The 15,060-nt window shown below is 41.4% G+C and overlaps 5 non-coding genes and 1 pseudogene across 5 annotated transcripts; 1 reads left to right on the top strand and 5 right to left on the bottom strand.

Annotated features, from left to right (window-relative positions):
* Positions 1-1,119: 1,119 nt before the first annotated feature.
* Positions 1,120-1,231, bottom strand: LOC116675038 (U5 spliceosomal RNA). Its single transcript, XR_004328278.1, has one exon. It is a non-coding gene; the product is annotated as a U5 spliceosomal RNA (small nuclear RNA).
* Positions 1,232-4,286: 3,055 nt separating this feature from the next.
* trnae-uuc (transfer RNA glutamic acid (anticodon UUC)) lies at positions 4,287-4,358 on the bottom strand. The gene has a single exon. It is a non-coding gene; the product is annotated as a tRNA-Glu (tRNA).
* Positions 4,359-5,754: 1,396 nt separating this feature from the next.
* On the bottom strand, positions 5,755-5,826 carry trnae-uuc (transfer RNA glutamic acid (anticodon UUC)). The gene has a single exon. It is a non-coding gene; the product is annotated as a tRNA-Glu (tRNA).
* Positions 5,827-6,762: 936 nt separating this feature from the next.
* On the bottom strand, positions 6,763-6,845 carry trnal-cag (transfer RNA leucine (anticodon CAG)). The gene has a single exon. It is a non-coding gene; the product is annotated as a tRNA-Leu (tRNA).
* Positions 6,846-10,118: 3,273 nt separating this feature from the next.
* trnac-gca (transfer RNA cysteine (anticodon GCA)) lies at positions 10,119-10,190 on the bottom strand. The gene has a single exon. It is a non-coding gene; the product is annotated as a tRNA-Cys (tRNA).
* A 2,907-nt stretch (positions 10,191-13,097) lies between these two features.
* Positions 13,098-13,302, top strand: LOC116675039 (uncharacterized; annotated as a pseudogene).
* The last annotated feature ends 1,758 nt before the right edge of the window (positions 13,303-15,060 follow it).

Genomic DNA, 15,060 nt, shown 5'->3' with positions numbered 1-15,060 from the left:
TATCCTTGGTTTTACTGTTTAAAGAACTCCACAGTGGCAAAGCCCCAGGGATTGATTAAATTCGTTGAGAAATATTGTAAGGAGAGGCTGTCTTGGTTGACACACCTCTTCAACATTGCGTGGAGGTCTGTGGCAGTGCCTAAGGAGTGGCCGACCAGGGTGGTGGTTCCCCTCTTCAAGAAGAATGGCATCTACCCATTACAGGAGTATCACCATGCTCAGCCTCCTTGGTAAACTCTACTCCAAGGTGCTGGAAAGGAGGGTTTAGTCAATCCTCAGCAAGGAGTGTGCCAATGTATGTAACATTTGCAAATGGCAGTGGTGGGAATTGAACCCACGCCTCCAGAGAGACTGGAGCACCTTGGACCACTCGGCCACACTACCTGCAAATAGTACATCCCCAAATCGTGACAAACACAAGGAACGTAACTAACGGTATGCTTGTTTACGTTATTGGAACAAAACGTTTGCAAGGGAAAAGCCAATACTTACATACTAAAAATGTTATCGCTCTTTGTCATTTTTCTCTGGCATTGTTGATTTTAGAATATTGTAACCAGCATTAAATAAGTAGGTTTAGGTCTGTGTGAATATGGGCTGAGCATCTTATGAACATCTTATTTTGCATATTCACTGTAAAGAGCCATTACTTCTCCAACTGCCAACTATTGTTCCAGAGACAATAGGATATACAGTTTTAGATTGCAAGGTAACTGTCCAAGACCAAAGACTTCACTGAAATACCTCAAGTGTTCAAAACAGTTTGTCAATTTTTTGAAAAGTCATGTTTTTGATTACAAATTCCAGCACAGTTGTTCATTTACCATTCAAAAACAAAAGTGCAAACATGAAACACATACTACTTAGACACTGCAGCCATCCTGATCACAGACACGGGGGAGGATCTGCATGTGCTTTCTTACCAGCAAGTTTCTGGAGGTCCAAATGGCATCTTTGATGGTGGCCAGGGTGAGCCACTGATTTGCAAAGTCACATCCTGGTATCTGTTTCTTTGGCCTCGCCCCGTATAGCACTAGCTGTGCTGTGAGGACTGAGTCTAGTTAATAATCTGAGTCTAGTTAAGGACAGCGTATTTGTTTTTCACAAGTACAAAAGGCTCGGCCATACAGCATAGCCCACCTAAATAAGTTTTAGCTCATCTGTGTTCCCCTCCAAGGAAGTTCTTTAGTAAAAGGCAAAAGACGTGTGTTATGAAGAGAAAACAGAGTGAGTACAGCCGTCTGCTCGAGAGCAAAACCCTAGTCGACCCAGTCCAAACCGTCGCGGTAAAACTGACTTGGTGTGCCGCTTTCCAAACTAAAATGATAAGAGGCAACTTGGTAGACTACTTACTGATGTTTATATCTGTACTCACAATGCCCTGTTTTTAAAACACCAGCCAATCACGGGTGTTACATGTCAATATTCAATGTGTGAGTAATCAGGAAGCTCACATAAATGATAGTGGCAAGGTCTACCAAATGTGTAACTTTGCAACCCGTAAACTGTTGGAACCTTGGTTGACTCACATTACCACAGCAGAGTGGCGCAGCAGAAGCGTGCTGGGCCCATAACCCAGAGGTCGATGGATTGAAACCATCCTCTTCTATTTCGTATGCTTTGTATCGTCATGAAGTCTATTTCCTTGTTTAACAAAGTGTCTGAAGTGAAATGTCTCCACCTGCTGAAGAGTAAACTTAATTGCATGACAAGTTGATTTCCATCCATAAATATGGAAACTGCAGTACTCATACCTGCTGTTACACCCATAAAAACTGGAGCATTACAAAATAAATATACTGCACTACAGTACAGGTACATAACAAACTGGAGTGTGATGTCATATACTACAGTACAAGTAGATAAATACAGTGAAACTGTAAAACATGTACATTTAAAGAGCTTGTTGGGCTGTCTGATAGTCTGAGGTATAAAAGACCACTGAGCTACATCCCCGAAAGATTTTCCGTTTTTTTTGGATTGTTTTCTGAGATATACTTAGACTCATCTTTATTAATCCTTTTGGGATGACTCCCGCAAGGAGATATAAATATCACTGAATAAAAGAAGAAACTGTGGTAAAACATGTATTGGGAATGTTGTATATGGCTTCAAAACCTATGGTATAAATTATAGATGAAAAGTAACACACTACTGTTGCCTTTCTGCTTGACAATACAACGATCACTGCAAATGTTGTAACACAAACTGAAAATAAATGCTGAGAGATGCATTGGTTGTCCATAATGGTATGTTAGGTTATTTCATCCATAAAAAATGAAATTACAGCACTCAAACCTGATCTAACACCCATAAAAACTGCAGCATAAACACAAAACAATAAATATACTACAGTACAATACTGTAAATAGATAAATAGTAAAGTAGAAACTGTAAATCATGTACATTTGAAGTGCTTATTGTGTTGTCTGATTTTCTGAGGTATTAAAAAGGGGGCATACCACTTAGTTTGTGTTCCAGGAGGTCTTGGGCTGAATCTCATTTCTCTATCTTACCCCTTCCCCTTGGTTTTGCGCGTTCACGTGAAACCTAGTGCTGTCCCATTACTCTTTTGGAACAAGGGAAAAGGGGTGTATGGCCCTTGGAACCATAGACAGTGAAATACAAAATCAAGGGAGGACGCAAGCTTACTTGAAGCAGGAGGAAACAGCAGCTGATCCACTTTGGGGCTGAAAACGAGCAGAAGTTTCTTAAATCCTGTGTTCATGTTGTACCCATTCATTATTGCATTGGTACTGTGTTATTGTAATAATTTGTAATTAATTCTTGTTCATGCACTTGTATATAGTTGTTGGTTTTGATATGGGTCACTGATGATATGTGAGGGGGGGGTACTGGACAACAGGCATCAGACTGGTCTGGAATATCAGAACAGCTGTAGTAAATTTGTTTGTTTGTGGTCTTTTGTGTATTTTTTTAGTTTTACACACATGAGTGCCTTTTTATGTGTGTGACATGTTAGTTATGGTTCTAATAGTTGATAATGGTTCTGTAACATAATTTTATGTAATGTTTTTGCCGGTTATGTTCAATTTATCAGCAATAAAGACAGATTTTTGTCAACAAAATGTTTTTGTGAACATCAATGACATTCAAAACGGTGATAACTGAAACCGATATACAACACACCCTGTAGACAGGGTGTATATGGATGTATAAATGAAATGTGTATACAGATTGCAAACAGACCTAAGTACTACACAGATATGAACATCTGCCTCTGCACCACCAAGTGAACTTAAAATAACTATAAAATATAAATATATACATGCATATGACACTGTTGTCAAAACCCACACAACCAACAGACAGAGACGCCATCTTGGAAGTTTGTGATCAATACTGCATGGTGATGTAACCAAGTGGTGTCCCATTTCATAGGGGTATGTTTTCACCCCTACCCCTTACCCCTTGGTTTTAAGGGCCAAGGGGTAGGGGCAAGGGGCAAGGGGTATGGGTAAGACAAAGAAATGGGATTCAGCCTAAATCCTGTCCACTTCCGGGTTTGGCCCCGCCAGATACAGATACAGATAATTCATATGGTTAACAGATACAGATACAGCTGTACTTGCTCATCTTTATTAAACACTTCCTGAGTTAATCTTCCACATTTTTGCCTTTTTACGTACATAACTACAGCTCTGATTTAATACAGGACCAATGTCAGAGATCGTACAGATCTTTCTGCAGACTTTCACCAGCTAAATACCAATTCCCATACCGGGAGTTGAACCAGGGCCACCTGGGTGAAAACCAGGGTTTTCCTTACTATTAGAAGTCTTTAAGAGCAGCAACCAAGACCTTTTGGGCACCACTTAGGCCAAATGAATGTAAAATCAAACTAACTGAAAGCTTTCTCAGATGTACTGATTGTAGTCTCCAGAGGACTCCTTAAGAATGTCTGTAAAGGTTATTTAGGCAGAATCCAGACTGCTAGACCATATAGGACTGACACGTTAATTAATAACAGTGATTTTATGAATACATCCATAGATATGCCAGGAACAGGGCACATAAATACATACATCACTTGTTGATAAAACACTGCAAGAAGTCTGGTAGTCAGAATTCAAGTTTTCACCTTTTCTCCACCACCATGTCTAGTTAAAGTTTCACCATAGAGATATACATTATGACTATTTATTGTCATTACATGAGTTAGGTTTGGGGAAATGCATATCAGGGTATTGGGTTAATACAGATCTCATTTAATACAGAACCAATGACACAGATCTTGCTGCAGACCTTCATCAGCTAGATACCGATTCCCATACCGGGAGTTGAACCCGGGCCACCTGGGTGAAAACCAGGAATCCTGACCGCTAGACCATATGGGACTGACTACACATCAATAACAAGGATTACATGAATCAATTCATAGTCTGGCTGGAAACAGGCCTTCGCTTGAACCTGAATGAAGAAGCTTCTTAAGTAAGTTTTATCTTGAAGCTTTTGAGTGTTCTTTAGGTTTTTATCTGCTTTAACTATTACCGGACAGCGGGGGCACGGAGCAGAGCAGAACGGCCGTTAGGGAGGAATCCTCCTCCGTGTTCAGCTCCATTTTGAACCTGTAAGCTCACTTTAAACTAGATGTGGAAAGTTGAAAGGTTGATCTTTTTCACCTGTGCTGTGGCTTAAAAACAGGTTCCACCGAGATTTGAACTCAGATTGCTGGATTCAGAGTCCAGAGTGCTAACCATTACACCATGGAACCTTTTGAAGTGTTGCAAGGGTTTGCTAGTCAGTTTCTTTCATAATATCCACATGCGTGATGTTAAAGGCACACAACAATCACAACAAAGATGAAAAAGCAACAATTATAGGCCAACTTAAGTCATTTAGTAAGCAAAGCATTCAGAGGATGTGGGAAAAAGCAAGTCAAGAACAGGTTTTAAAGGACTCGCCATTGACAGTGAATACAGCAGTAGATATGTCTACTGTGTACAAACACGTGGTAACTTTACATGTGTTGACAATAAAGATGCTCACAAAACGCTGTTAAATACTTAAATACAAAGAACTGCTAAGTTCTTTATTCCCAATATCATAGGAAATATCATGTCTCAGAAAAAGAGTAGCTATCAGAAATAGGATTTGAACCCACGCCTCCAGTGGAGACTGCCACCTGAACGCAGCGCCTTGGAACGCTCGGCCATCCTGACTGATATAATAAATGCTTCGTAGGACCCATCTCAAAAATTATAATAAAGTAAATCAAACGTGTCATGATATAGGAGGTTCTCAGTCATCCATGTCATAGTTAACAAGGGAAGGTTTCTCAACTGTCAGCCCAAATATATGGAGACATGGAGACATGGAAGAAAGTCACCAGGGTGGCAATGTGCTTGACAATGGCAATACATTGCACGGGATATGAAGGGAATGTGCAATACAGGTCAAATCCTATGGTGGGAATCAAGATCCACCAATGTTTCTGTCCACAATGTCCACCTGAATCACACAGAAAGGGTTGGACACAGTGACCACTCCCCCACCCATATCTGTCAGTTGAAAGCTGTGGAGAAAGGGGGGTTCCAAAGCTAAACGACGTAGAGTAGAAAATCAACAAATAATTGTGATAATTAATCGTGATCTCCATATTGATCAATCATTTTGGTCATAATCACGCAGCCCAAAGAGATCTAATGTTTTATCAAACCAGGTTGGCGCAAGTAACCCTTCTGCTGACTTCTTGTAAAAAAAAAGAAAGTAACATCACTCAAAGAAAGCTACTGCGATGGCTGGGAATCGAACCCAGGTCAACTGCTTGAAAGGCAGCTATGCTCACCACTATACCACCATCGCTGGGCAATACAATCTTTACTTCAAATCTTGTAATACATCTGGGCGTTGAGACTGGAAGTGCACTCTATCATTGAGCTACAGCCCCTGATGATTCAGAAATTCCCTCCAGGGATCCTGTGTTATCACATTCACAAGAATGGAAAGTGTGTGTGTGTATGTGGTAGCTCCCTTCGATAGCTCACTTGGTAGAGCGGAGGACTGTAGAGGCGTAAAGCTGAAATCGTTAGGTCGCTGGTTCAAATCCTGCTCGAATGAACGGTCTTTTCCAGTGTTTCCCTTTAGGGATCAATAAAGAATATCTGATTCTGATGTAGAGATGGACAGACGACCCAAAATCATGATACTTCTTGCCGAGATATAACAAGAAACAAAAAAAAGAGTTGGGGAGATAGAGTTAAAGAACTTTTTTTCAGGACATTTTGTCGTTCAATATGGCAGGCATTCATATGGCTGTGCATCCAGGGCCAAATGTTTTACCATTTCATTCACTACGGGCCCCTAAGGACACATGGGACTGTGAACGCTTGTTACCCATAGCAACGACAGGTAACAACAAGTGGAAGTACTTCTCTCTTTTTGTATTATCGCCACTATACGGCCCAGGTTAATCTCGGTAAACTTTGCGGAAATCCTGCAAACAGCTACGATGACTGTTTATCTGTGAGGATTTAAAAATCTATCTGTCAACCCCGTCTGGCCCGTATTGGATGGAATGATGTCAATTTGCGCTTTTTATCTGTTATACATAACAACCTGGATGCAACAAAGAACCCTTTTCTCCTGTTTTGTACACAACCCATTGTTTTACAAAACAAAAGATAACTTCACCAAATCCCTCAGTTAAATCACAGTCAGTAACTTTACATGTGTGTCCAAACCTTTCTGTGTAAAAAAATATCAATCTCAGACATTAGTTCCCAAAAAAAAAACAATTGTTGTCAGAAGTGGGATTTGAACCCACGCCTCCAGTGGAGACTGCGACCTGAACGCAGCGCCTTGGACCGCTCGGCCATCCTGACTGAGCCAACAGATGTTTCAGTAGGACCTGTTTAAAAAATATAATATATTAAATTAAACATGTCATGATATAGTTTCTCAGTCATCCATGTCATAGTTAACAAGGGAAGGTTTCTCAACTGTCTGACTGTTTCTCAAATATATGGGTGTTCATGGAGACATGGAAGAAAGTCACCAGGGGGGCAATGTGCTTGACAATGGCAATACATTGCACGGGATGTGAAGGGAATGTGCAATACAGGTCAAATCCTATGGTGGGAATCAAGATCCACCAATGTTTCTGTCCACAATGTCCACCTGAATCCAGAAATGTCCCTGCCAGATGGGATATAAACTGAAAATTGGGTCAACAATTTGCAATTATCTTTAAAGTTATGATATATAACTTCTATAACAAGGGTTTGGACACAGTGACCACTTACTTCATTTTGTAGTTCAGGAGACTGTTTTTTCCACAGGTGGCAGTTTTAGAAGCCTGGGCAGCTCAGTCGTAGAGCATCAGACTTTTAATCTGAGGGTCCAGGGTTCAAGTCCCTGTTCAGGTGTAAAGTTGCACATTCTGCTAGATGAGTTGTCCATTTGGCATGCCTGAATGCTTCAAAAACTTCCCAATCACTTGTGTTCCATGTGTAATTCTCTAAAAAAAATTGTGGCTGTTTTTCAAGCAGGTTTGTATCATAACAATGTTGCTGGTAAGTCTAAATGAACAATGGGCAACCTACATCCATCTTGCTAGCACCCAAATCTCTGTACTCATCTCCCTGCTTGGATAGAAGGTCATCTGGTGCATTTTTCCTCTCACGAGGGCTAAGTGTTGTGGTCTGCTGCATTCCCCAACCTGTGTCGTGTCTTCCCTTTCTTCTGTGTCTTGTCTGTCTTGCCGTGAGGGCGATCCAGGGGATCTAGAGGCGTGGCTTTCCATCTACGTTCCGTCATCCACTCAGCTGTTCTTCATCACTCATCACCCACGGCAATACATAAACCCGGGCTGACCGCCTCTTCAGCGCCAGATCATTACATGCACTATTGTGGTAACTTGGCTCCTAGTCATTTGCGCTCGTGTTGTTGTTTCTTGGTGTATTCTAGTAATAACTTTGTTTTTGGTTCTTATTTTATTTTTTCTAATTCCACACCAGGGGCCTGTTGCACGAAACTAGGATAAGGGATTAAGCCGGGATATTCAAGTTATCCTGGATGAATTTAGCTTGGACTCGGTTGCACGAAACCAGATTGAATTAAGCCCAGCCAAGTTACCATGGAGATTTATTCTTTGCGGCTAGCCTGGTCCAGAGCAGGCTAACAGCCAGGCTAAGATTAATCCTGGAGTCTCATGTGTCAAATCAGCTGCTGCTCTGATCCGAAATAAACGTGTTTAACAGTTATTGCGTTGTCTTCTGCATGTGTTCTGCTTTATTTTTATTAACATGCATTAGCCTACTTGTCACTTTTGTTTTCGCGAGTTTGATTTAAACCCTACTACAGTTGTTTAGATGTTAGAAATGGTTGCACTGGCACCCTGATGCGGAGTGGGACTTTTCCCGGTGGGACGGTACTATGTCGAGGCTGCCTGGCGTGCGGCCGCTGCCCGGTGGCTGCTGCCCGGTGCCCGGTGCCCGGTGCCCGGTGGCTGCTGCCCGTGCTGCCCGGTGGCCGGTGGCTATTGCCTGCCAGCAGACTTGCGAGTCGCGTCAGTGTCCACTCTCTCTGTAAAAGTAGAGATGAGCAGCGCAGCGTCCGTGGTCTCAGCCTCAGGTTTCTACAGGACGCGCTCCGGAGATTAAGTGTGATGATATTAATGTAGCGATATTCCCAGATGATAATAATGGCAGACTGGTCAGAGACCAATACATTCATGATTTCATTTTCTTGTTGCTTGTCCTTCTCTAATGAAGGGTAGTTTGTGTTACTCCTTAATATGTGGGCCTATTGTTTTTTGTTATAGCTTACATTGGTTTCATAACCTTCTCAATAAGTCTCACATCACCGGACTAATAACGTGGCCTATATACAGCACGTGTGTAGTGTAGTTTACATTCATCACACTGGGAACACCACAATGCTTCTTAATCTTTTTATTTTGGTGCGGTCACTTGTCAGAAGAATAAAAAAACATGAATATTGTTTTACATATATGTTCACAGCGTGTATTGAAGTCATTTACTTTTTTTTCCTAGTTGTTGTCCCTTTCTGATTGTTCTGTATGAACATTAATTGTACAAAGAATTAGATATAGCTTATATAGATTTGTGCATGGTTGTAAAACATCTTCTCACGTTGTGAATAAGGGTTTGAAATTAAGCCTAAAGTCCGTAGGGTCCATTTCCCGAGGAACATTAGTTCCCTCTGCTCTCTTTTGAGGCAAAGTAGATATTTTTAAACCCCCACACATTCAGTAGGGTCCGCTATGTTGGGCTTTTTTTCTCCGTTTGATAAGAGCCGTATTTCCCTTTTTGCATATTCTTCCCCTCCTCGTTACTGTCCATTAGAAGCTGCTGCTCATTGGGTGAAACATTTGGCGCATGCGTCTTCTCATCTCTGCATCAGTAAATCTGTGATCGATAACGTGGTCTATTTGAGAAAGCCGTGAACGTGCACTTATCCCAGCTATCTACACCTGGCTTGACATAGCTTCACCTGTTCATCCTGGCTCGGCAAACGTGCAACCGATTAAGCCGCGATGAGCAGATCAGACTAAGTCAAGCTGCGCTTTTTCACTTATCCTGGATATCTTTATTCTACTTTCGTGCAACAGGCCCCTGGTATGTGTGATTGTGTGTGTGTGTGTGTGTGTGTGTGTGTGTGTGTGTGTGTGTGTGGGAGTGTGTGTGTGTGTGAGTAAGAGAGAGACAGAGAGAGAGAGAAAGAAAGAGAGGGGTGGGGGGCTGGGGGGGCAGCTGACTGTCAAAAAAAAAAAATCTCCGATGGCAGAGATGCAACAGGAGTTGCATTTAAACCAAGCAGCATGTCTGAAACCCACATTCACCAGAAACCTACTGGTTACTAAGTATGTAAGTACTACAAACCGAAGTTAAAAACAAACCTGAAGCTGAAGAAACCTATAGTCAGAAAGCTCAATCTGGCAGTGGAGCCATAAAAACACTACATGCCAAACAAAATACTTAACAATTGCCTTTCGAGTCACTGACTGATCACATTTACTTGATGGAAATTTCTATTATATTGTTTTTACATGGCTCGTTGGTCCAGGGGTATGATTCTCTCCCAGTTGGGGGAGAGGGTGAGAGAGAAAAATGATAGCCTACACACATCCTTGCAGGGGGCACCCAGATTTGAACTGGGGACCTCTTGATCTGCAGTCAAATGCTCTACCACTGAACTATACCCCACATACTCTATGTTGAATATGCTTACGGTGCAGCAAAACAATGGCTGGGCCTCCACCATGTGGTTACCTTCACAGTCTGAGAAAGTATCCAAATCTCATCTATTGTATGAAAGAGAGTTAAAAGAAAGAAACAGTGTAATCTTCTATAAAGGCCCAACTGAATTTATGTTAATTACAATAGATGTCGTCACTAAGCACAGAAACGTGGTCCACACAAGGATCCTGCATTGCTCAAAGTGTCTGCGTACTTGTAATTATGTGGACCATGTTTCTGCCCTAGTTCAATTTTGCTCAACTACACAAACTCCATACCAGACAGTGAAATCCTAACTGAAGTTATCTCAGGGCAGTTTCCATATAGTGAAGATCTAGACCACACTGTGTAAATGACAGAAACCCAACAAATCCCAAAAGAGCATGCATTTGTTGTTACATATATTAGGAAAAATGTCTTTTTAACAGGCAGAAACCTCAGACTAAAACTGGCTCATGGTGGGCAGTCATCTGACACAACCAGTTGGGGGAGAGGGTGAGAGAGAGAGAGAGACTGACAGACAGACAGAGAATGGAATGAAAAGATGGCCGGTGGTAATTATGGCAGCGGTAAAGGTAATAGAACTATTAATAATAATAGTAGCAGTAGTAGTTTTAAATTCTATTCTGGCTTCCTGTAAAATCCAGAATAGAATTTAAAATCCTTCTTCTCACCTACAAAGCTCTTCATGGTCAGGCTCCATCTTATCTTAAAGAGCTTATAGTACCTTACAACCCTAGGAGAGAACTACGCTCCCAGAATGCAGGGTTACTGGTGGTTCCTAGAGTCTCTAAAAGTAGAACGGGAGCCAGAGCGTTCAGCTATCAGGCTCCTCTCCTGTGGAACCAGGTTCCAGTTTGGGTCCGGGTGGCAGACACCGTCTCCACATTTAAGAGTAGGCTTAAGACTTTCCTTTTTGATAAAGCTTATAGTTAGGGCATAGAATCGAATATTGTTAGGGAGTAGTAGTTAGTCACATAGTTTTCAGATTTATCTATCATATAATATAACTAAAGGGAGACTTGGCATACAGCCCGATCCGGTTGGGGGGAGTTCTGGCCCGGCCGGGCTGGAGCTCTCTTTACCTTGTCTATCTTGGTTTGTTGTAATAATAGTTTTAGACAGCTTGGGACTTATTTTGATACACTAGTTAGGGCATAGAATCGAATATTGTTAGGGAGTAGTAGTTAGTCACATAGTTTTCAGATTTATCTATCATATAATCAAGAATATAATAGAACTAAAGGGAGACTTGGCATACAGCCCGATCCGGTTGGGGAGAGTTCTAGCCCGACCAGGCTCCTCTCTTTACCCTGTCTCTCTTGGTTTTGCTGTAATAATTTTAGACAGCTGGGGATTTATTTTGATACACTGAGCTCCTCTCTCCTCTATCTTTCCATCTTTTCATTTATGTGCATCCATGTCCCAGAAATGCTTGTTACTAACATAGTTCTGGGGAGTCATTCCCCGGAGTCCTTATGTTCTTTTTTCCCCAGCATGTTCCCTTGGATCAGAGAGGCTCCAAAATCAGGGTAGCAGCTGTCGCCATGGTCCCGCTCCATGTTCTGTGATGCCATGTTCAACTGCTACACTGCAGTGCCCTGCTACGTCCTGCTACGTCCTGCAACGTCCTGCTACATCCTGCTACGTCCTGCTACGTCCTGTTACGTCCTGCTACGTCCTGCTACGTCCTGCTACGTCCTGCTATGTCCTGCTACGTCCTGCTGTGCCTTGTAATGCCGCACAGCGCCCTGCTATGCCATGAACTACTACAAAGAACTGCTACAAACTACTAATTTTTTCTATTTTTGTTATTGCCACTCTTCACTCTAACCCCAACCGGCCCGTCAGACACCGCCTACCAAGAGCCTGGGTCTGACCGAGGTTTCTGCCTAAAGGAAGTTTTTCCTCGCCACTGTCGCACCGTTGCTTGCTCTGGAGGAAACTACTAGAACTGTTGGGTTCTTGTAAATTCTGGAGTGTGGTCTATCTGTATAGTGTCTTGAGATAACTCTTGTTATGAATTCATACTATAAATAAAACTTAATTGAATTGAATTGAATTGAATTGAAATGTATTTTTGGACCTAAACCATTGAGTGATTTATAAACTAGCAAAAGTACTTTGAAATCAACTCTTTGAGACACAGGAAGCCAGTGTAAAGACTTCAGAACTGGAGTGATGTGATCCAGTCTCTTGGTCTTAGTGAGGACTTTTCGAATCCTGTTGACACATAAGTCCTTTAATCCTTGATATATTCTTAAGGTGATAATAGGCTGACTTTGTAATTGTCTTAATGTGGCTGTTAAAATTCAGGTCTGAGTCCATGACTACACCAAGATTTCTGGCTTTGTCTGTTGTTTTTAACATTGTTGTTTTGAAGCTGAGTGCAGACTTTTAATCGTTCCTCTTTTGCTCCAAAAACAACCACCTCAGTTTTTCCTTCATTTAATTTCAGAAAGTTCTGGCACATCCAGCCGTTAATTTGTTCAATGCCCTTAGTCAGTTGTTGTATTGGACTATAGTCCCCTGGCAATAAGGTTAGGTAAATTAGTGTGTTTTCCGCATAACTATGGTAACTTATTTTGTTGTTTTCCATAATCTGAGCCAGTGGAAGCATGTTAAGAACCAGTATTAATGCAAAGAAAGGACTTGAGCATTTATTGTAGAGAATAAGTAGGCTGACACTGAAGTATTGAGACAACAGTGACTGAAAATCTAATTCAATCTACATATCGGTCTTCTTAAAGATCTAAATAGATTTTCTCACCTCAGAGTCATCTGGAGCACGTAACGATTAGCTTCTGTCCCTCTGAACCCTGAGTGACAATCACTCTGCAGTGAATGAGATGCTGTTTCCCCCCCAGTCTAACCAAGACTATACTTTCAGGGATCATTTCTAGAGTTTCTGACTTGAGGAATGTGTTTCTAAAGTGTTTGGTCTCGCTGACCATGATGATGAGTTGTGATATTCCTTTCTGAATGAGAAGCTGACAGAGAGTAATGATTCACTTCATATGCTCTCTGTCATTGATGATTGTTCTTTACTTCTTTAAGAAGCATTGAGGGTAGTAGTGGTAGTAGCAGATATGTATAAAACTAATATGAGTTAAGCTAATAAAACATGCTGAGCTTTTTTATTAACTGAAGTTACAATCAGTCTTGAAGTATGCTTAGTCCATGGTGGACAAAGTTACTTGAAAGGGTTAACACCTACTTTCTTGACTTTGTAATACCTTATGTCCAGTGTAAAAATATAAACTGAGATAAGCCATAATTCATTTCTATTTCTACCTTTGCTTTTACTACTTTGACATGTCAAAAAGGTGTATTGTTTTAAAGCCCATCTCTACACATCCATGTTCCACTCCCACAGGTGTTTCCACTTGACTAATCAGACTGTGTGGCCTTTACAGGCTCAGCTTGATTGACATGTATTAAGGGGTGGAACGGTACGCTGAAGTCCCGGTGGACGGGATGGCATGTTGTAACGAGGTTTGAGTACATACAGCAAATACTTGAAGCCAGGTTACTCTATGAGTGGATACGGGGCATTGAAGGTGATGTGGAAATCCTGATTGATTCAGTGATTTTTGGCCCTATTTGTATTTTGATCTAAAGGCTGGCTAACCACTGTAGGGAGGAGACGTTGGACAGTTTTTTTTTTGTCTCGTTCCAGTGATTGGCATGTCTGGGTGATGGCGTTGGATAATGCGTTAGCATGCTGGATGTATTTCCACTCACGTACCAACAACGCCGACACACAGTCCTCGTTTTATCCACCACTTTCTCACCTGTACTACTGGAACTGACTGGGAAACCAACGTTTCCCCGTGGGTCGCCACCACTCGCCGTAGGAGAGGCTGCTCTTCCTTAGTGCTGCTGGCTCTGACTCATATGAAGGGAAACATGGGGCAAAAGGTGAGAGCTTGCAGAACAAAAAAATCTGAACTTATATGTTTAAATTTGCACTTGTAAAAAACTATATTTGCACTTGCAAAAATATTCACACACGTGTGATCTTAATTTGATGTCACACAATGGGGGAAAAAAACACGAGAGCTTGTAAAAAAAATCTGAATTTGTAATTTGCACTTGTAGAAAATAGTCACAGAATATTCTGAATGTGAAGTCCCAGAAAAAATATTCACAATGTGTAGATTGATATTTCCATGAACAGAATGACAGCTGTAAGCGTGTAGTGCAACATTTACTCGTGTACTTTATTTAAAATTCTGGTTCATTTTCCATCACAACCACAACTCAGTGATGACAACCTCTCAAACTAATTAGTACCTGTGGACTGAGTCTGTGGAGCTCTGAGCCAACAGGACGGGGGGGAATCAGGGTTCTATCACCAGATGAGGGACAACTCTGTCTGGCTTATTTATGTAGCATGGAAGCTACCGTTAGCTAACTAGCCAACGGCCGGGCCAACGCACAATCGGACTGAACATTGTTCTTGAAAAAATGCTAATAAACAGTAAAAAAAACTAAAAATAGAACTAATATATATTTCTTGTCCTGCCTATGCACCACCTGTCTGTACTTTGCATATCACATTGCACTTTTCTGGTTTGACACAAACTGCATTTCGTTGTCTTTGTACTTGTACTCTGCACAATAACAATAAAGTTGAATCTAATCTAATCAACAAAAAAAAAAATGGATGTCTTTGCACAAGAGCAGTACACACAAGTATGCACCGTTTGGGATGTCATTTCCTCTAACTCCAGTAACTGTGTGTGTGTTCAGCAACTTCCTATTATTTAACCCTCTGAGACTTAAGGTCATTTTTATAGCTCATTGTCCGTCTGCTTCTATTTTCTATAAAAGC

The sequence above is a fragment of the Etheostoma spectabile genome, unplaced genomic scaffold, assembly GCF_008692095.1.
Source record: "Etheostoma spectabile isolate EspeVRDwgs_2016 unplaced genomic scaffold, UIUC_Espe_1.0 scaffold00001427, whole genome shotgun sequence".
NCBI lineage: Eukaryota > Metazoa > Chordata > Actinopteri > Perciformes > Percidae > Etheostoma > Etheostoma spectabile.
The sequence above is the reverse complement of the archived record's forward strand: the minus strand, read 5'-3'. Positions and strand labels throughout refer to the sequence as shown.